The following is a 6,495-nucleotide window of genomic DNA, read 5'->3' on the forward strand; positions in this document are numbered from 1 at the left end:
ACTAAGTAAGCAAGTCAGGCCTTCCTTCCTGAACCCCCAAAAGCAGCTTTTGTCACCAAGCCCAGCATGGGTTTTTGTTTTTTTTTTTTTTTTTTTTTTTTTCCTTTATCTTTTTTGAGACAGGATCTCACTATGTAGCATTGGCTGTCTTGACATTTGCTATGTAGGCTAGGCTAGCTTCCAGTTAACAGAGACCTGCCTGCCTCAGATTCCTGAGTGCTGGGATTAAAGGCATGTGCTACCACACCCAGCTTTTTGTTTTCCAGTGCTGGATTACAACATCAGACTTTAACAACTCCAGCCCTTATTGTGATCTGCATTATAGAATGTCCTCTTTATGAGTCTGGAGAGATGGCTCAGCAGTTAAGAACACTGGCTGCTCTTGCAGAGGACATGGGTTTGATTCCCAGCACCTAATGGCGGACTTACAACCATCCATAACTCCAGTCCCAGGGGATCTGACACTTTCTTCTGATCTCCTTGGGCATTGCACACCATGGGTGCACTTACACATGTCCAAGCAATACACTCATATGCATAAAATAAAAAAAAATAAATGGAATATTTTTTAGAAATTTAAAAAAGAACGTCTTCTTTATTTAATTTCAGTGTCTGGAAACATCATGACCTGACTCATTAAAATATTTAAAGGTTTTTGTTTTGTTTTTGTTTTTGTTTGTGAGTTTGATTTTTTTCTTTTGTTTGCTTACTTATATTTAATATTTCAGATAGGGTCTCTCTATGTGACTCAAACTGCCTGGAACTCTGTGGGTAGCACAGACGGAAACTGAACTCTTAGGTATCCTATCTCAGACTCCCCAGTGCTAGGTAAGTTTGTGCTTTCCTGCCCAGCGTTTCAGGAAATGTTTATGTTTAGGAGGAAAGAGTAACAATTATCTCTGAGTCCATATTTCCACTTCATGGGGCTTTATTTGTTGTTACTCCTTTGGTGTGTTTCGGGTTTTTTCTTTTCTTTCTTCTTTCTTTCTTTCTTTCTTCTTTCTCTGTTTTCTCATTTTTCTTTTTCTTTCCTTTTCTCCCAACTTCATGGCTTTGTTTTTCTGTGGTTCCTACACACACACACACACACACACACACACACACACACACACTGAATCAGTTAATGCTCATGGATGTTGAGCCACAGCCTCAAAAGAAAAATGAGCCTCCATGCCCCAGCAACCATCAACTGCCAACAGCTTTTGAAAAAGGAGGAAGAGGAGGAGGAGGAAGAGGAGGAGGAGGAAGAGGAGGAGAGAGAGAAAAAGAAAGAAAGAGAGAGAGAAAGGAGAAGGAGAAGGAGGAGGAGGAGGAGGAGGAGGAGGAGGAGGGAGGAAGGGAGGGAGGGATGGAGGGAGGGAGGGAAGGAGGAAACCTATATCTCACCTTGTGGTTTATATATGTGATCCCAGAACTTCAAACACAGAGCCAAGAGGAGTCCAGGTTTGTTGAAGACCAATTTAGACTAAATTATGATGTTAAGGCCAGCTTGAGCAATACATTAAGACCCCATGTCAAAAAATGAAAATTATAAACAAAGCAAAACAGTAGTTGGACTCTATGAAAGATGCACAAGAAACCTTTTCTTTTCTTTAGATAACAGTAATATGAAGTAAAAGAAAAAAATGTGATTTCTAAAAGTATATTGAAACTTTGGTTGGCCTCTAGAGGGCATCGAAGCATAATAACTAGAGCAGTTTTTAAAAGGGCCTAGACAAAAAATACATCTTGTTTAGTCTCTGGGTGAAATACCTACTTGAGGTCATCAGCTTCTTTATCTGAAAATTTGAGGTTTATGAGCTTCTAAAGATCATTATTTTCTGGGTGGTCATTAAACCTTATTTGTGATTCCAAAAAAGTCCTTCCCTAAAGGACAAAGGTCATTTTTCCTCTAACTTAGGAACTTAGTCCCTTCCAAAAAATGAAAACTTCAGATTTCTAGTCACGTAGAAGTTAACAATGACAATTTTAATGGATAGAGTTCTAGTTTGCAGTACAGTCCTAGCCTACCATACACAAGGACCTGGGGTCCATCCTCAAAACTCCACTCTTCCAAACCCCCAAGATTAGCAATTTCCAGACAACGCATGTTAAAATCCTGGAGATTTTCCAGAATTTAAGCTCAGAATTTCTCTCTCTCTCTCTCTCTCTCTCTCTCTCTCTCTCTCTCTCTCTCTCTCTCTCATATTCCCTGGGATGGGATAGTGAAGGGGCACTTGTGTGTTTGTTTTTAAAGTAAAATACACTTTAGAGCTGGTTTTCACTAGCAGTCATTGTGAAATGCTTCCCCATATCAGTGAAGAGTAAGTTTAAATTATTTACACCCAGGAAAAAAAAATCAAGCAATTTTATCCTCAGAACCGGGAATGTCCTTCAGGAATGTTCGTCAGTCCATTCCGGAACTAAGAGAACCAGAATGCATGTTCGTAGCACTGAGGGGGCTGGAGAAATGACTCAGCTGTTAAGAGCACTGGTTGTTCTTGCAGAACAGTGCAAGAACAGCTTCCGTTCCCAGCATCTACATGGTGACTAACAACCATCCATAACTTCAGTTCCAAGGAACCTGATGCCCTCAGCTACTGCACAAACATGGTACACTTACAAATAAAATAAATTTTAAAGAATTAGCACTAAGTCAGTTGTTTGATTAATGCTACCTGTTCAGTTAGCAAAGTGGTAAACTAAGTTGTTTCCTCATGATTCTGTCATTGCACTTAGGCAAGCTAACTATATATACATATATTATATTGTATATATATAGACAATATGTACATACAATATATAGTATATATTATTGTTATATACACTGTACAGTAATATATATTGTTATGTATATGGAGAGAGAGAGAGAGAGAGAGAGAGAAAGAGAGAGACTCATGTAGCCCAGGCTGGCCTCAACCTTGATATATATAGAGAATGACCTTGAACCTCTGATCTCCTGCCTCTATCTCCCTAAGGGTAGGACTGCAGATGCACACAATCACACCCATTTTAACACACTGAGAATTTAGGAGGAAAATTCTTTGTCACTTGTCAATTAATTGCAATCATAATATGTTTTATGGGCTAAATTAAAGCCTTGGGTATCTGGTAGTGTCCTCCTTATCTGTCAGGTTAACTCTGCTTCCTTGCTTTGATTGAGAGTTAATGTCATTTGATCTGTAATGAAGGAATTATCCTTGGCTCTATAGTGAGTTCAGGTATAATCTGGGCTACATGAGACCTTGTCTCAGGAACAAAAAGAAAAAGAAAGAGAAAGAGAAAGAAAGAAGAAAGAAAGAAAGAAAGAAAGAAAGAAAGAAAGAAAGAAAGAAAGAAAGAAAGAAAGAAAGAAAATCAATGTGTTGCTAAGTACAATGACCCATGCCTAGAATCCCAACACTTGGGAGGTAAGGTCCACCACGTAGGGAGTTTGGAATATGTAGTGAGACTGTCTCAAAAGACCACAGAAGTAGCACAGTGATAAAGGGCTGAACTTGCTGGCATAAGCCCTGGGTTCTACCCCAGCACCAGGAAAAATCAATGCGTTGATACTTACTGTGTCTGTTTGCACAGTAAAGAAGAAAACTTTATTTTTTAAAAATATTTTATTTATTATTTTTATTTATGTATATGAGTGTATTGCCTGCATGTATGTAAGTGCGTCCATCCCATGTTGCACAATGGCCACAGAGGTCAGAAGAGGGCATTGGATCCCCTGAAACTGGAGTTATAGAAAATTTTTAGCCACCATGTGGGTGCTGGCAGTCAGGAACCCGGATCCTCTGCAAAAGCAGCCAGTGCTCTTAACTGCTGAACCATCTCTCCAGCCCAAGGAGATAACTTAATTTTTTTAATGTATATGATTATTTTGCCTACATGTATATAAGTACACCAAATGCATGGTTTACCCATTGAGGCAAGAAGAGGGCATCGGATCCCCTGGAACTAGAGTTACAGATCATTGTTAGCAGCCATGTGGGTGCTGGGAACTGAACCTGGGTCCTCTGCAAGAGCAGCCAGTGCTCTTAACGCCTGAGCCATCTCTCCAGCCCAAGAAGCAAACTTTTTGACACTCATTCCTTGATACTCTATTACTGCTCCACACTGCCACAAATCACCATATCTCTCTCTTAGAATAGGGCAATAATTTCACTGTAAGAAGAGACCACTAGAGTAGAAGTATGTAGAAGATCAAGTGAGGAGATGCTTAGTGTGTTAGAATCTGGAGCAGAAAGATCAGTGTAGGCTAGACATTGAGGAGAATGCTCTGAATGAAGAAGAAGGAAAGTCTACTCCTGAACTTAAAGACTTGAGGGTCCTCAAAATTTTGCCCCCAGAAAATCATCCCTTCCTTCTGGATATGTTTGTGCACACCTTTAAACCCAGTGCCCAAGAGGCAGAGGGAGCCAAATCTCTGTGAGTTCCAGGCCAGCCTGGTCTATATAGTGAGTTCCAGGCTAGCCAGAGATATATAGTCAGACCCTGTCTCAAAAAAAATAGAAAAAGAAAAAGAAAAAACCCCTCCAAGACCACTTCCAACTTCTGGCAGTCAGGGCCAATGCTGACTGCCTCATGTTTATGACATTCTGTCACGTGGCTTCCCTGCTTATTTTTACCAAGCAGCTGCAGTGAGACTAACTTCTGCATCATTTAGACCCCCAGTCATTCTTCTTTGCTATCTATTATTTTAAAATTATATGAATCCCCAGCCTTCTAAGGAGGTCCATGTACAGAAGTCATGTTTTCACTCATATCAGAGCAGCCTGCCAGACTTCTGTTCTAAAAGAAGCAATTCATATTTGGTCTGGTTCTTTCTAAAGGCAATTTAGGCCACCTTGACCTTAGTGTTCTAAAAGCTTGTTCTGAACTGGATAAGATAATCTGCCACAGTCCAGCTGTGAGGGTCCTAAAATCTGAGTGGGAAGGGTAGGGGATGAAGGAAAAAAGACACAGACACAAACACAGCTGGGATCAGGAGGACCTGCAGGCTTATGGCTAAGCAGGTGCTTCGTTGCAGAATTATAATGCTGTTGAATGCTGTTTAGTATTTTATTTATTTTCATTTTGTGTGTATGAGTATATTTCCTGCAAGTATGTAAGTGGACTCATACCGTGCCATCCCCGAGGAGGTCAGAAGAAGGTGTCGGATCTCCTGGAACTGAAGTTAAGGATGGTTGTTTGCCACCTGTGTCGGTGCTGGGAACCAAACCCTGGTCCTCTGCAAGAGCAGCCAGTGCTCTTAACTGCTGAGTCATCTCTCCAGCCCCAAGAATTACAATGTTCTTACACCTCGCTCCAAAGCAGGAAGTCTTCTATAGAACTTCTTACACGGAACAGCAAGTTCCTTAGAACTGCACATTTTCAATAACCACAGTTTCATTAATTCTATGCATTTACATCAGTAGCACTCAAGAAGAACTTCTAAGAGAAAGACATGTACCTGGGAACAGTTTCATTAATCATATGTAATTGTATCAGCAGCACCCAAGCAAAACTTGTAAGAGAAAGACCCAGGAGACTGACTTCCAGGGTCAGTGGCAGGTTCAGCACTGGGTCAGTCAGAATAGGCCTTGCCATATCCTGTTGGCTGTTCTCCAGAGGCCAAACCGCCTGTACCTGGCAGCCCTGAATAGTCAGCTCCCAACATTAATCCAAAAAGAAATAAAGAAGAAAAAGGCCAACATGCCAAAGATATTAAACATGAGATAGCTTGTTTCATTGGCTTTTACAGTAGGACAGCCTTACACTTGCAGTCTTCTCTCAAGCACATGATTAGAAGGCCTGAGATGGACTGGACATGCCACAAATTCTAACTTCTACCAGTACACTTCAATTGTTTCTCAACAAAGGCTGGTCATGTTTTCTCTTGTCTCTGTTTCTCAGGGGAGGTAAATTTTTATTATGGATAGAATAAGCTCTAACAAAACCCAAAACAACCAAAGAATTGGTGGTATGAAGAAAAAGCAGGGATGTCCAAAGACATGATCCTTGCTCCTCCTGGTAACTGGAGACAGGTCCCAGGTTGGTTTTGGTCAGGGGCTAAATCTGTACCTGCTGTAGAATCACGTGGCCTACGGAGGGAATATACAGCAATGATGGACTAGAACACTATATGACTGGAAGAAAAATCTCCTCAGGAGCACTGTGGTGCAGGGGATCATCCCAGCCCAGATCCTCCCAGGTGACCTATTAATCCCTCCCCATGTACTACTGACTTAGTGAATTCATACCACAAAACGATCACCATTTTATGAATTCTCAGACGCCTCAGCACATTTATAATGTCATAGATCTCTACTGGAACAGGCATCAAGCCCTTAGTTAGTCAGGGGCCAGGTGTGGTGGCGCACGCCTTTAATCCCATCACTCGGGAGGCAGAGGCAGGTGGATCTTTTGTGAGTTCGAGGCCAGCCTGGTCTACATAGAGAGTTCCAGGCAAGCTGGGGCCTCAGGGAGACCCTGTCTCAAAAAATCCAAATGAAACCAACCAAACAAACAAACAAACAAAAGAAC

This window comes from Nannospalax galili, unplaced genomic scaffold (genome assembly GCF_000622305.1).
Source record: "Nannospalax galili isolate Female #2095 unplaced genomic scaffold, S.galili_v1.0 scaffold206, whole genome shotgun sequence".
In the NCBI taxonomy this organism is placed as follows: domain Eukaryota; kingdom Metazoa; phylum Chordata; class Mammalia; order Rodentia; family Spalacidae; genus Nannospalax; species Nannospalax galili.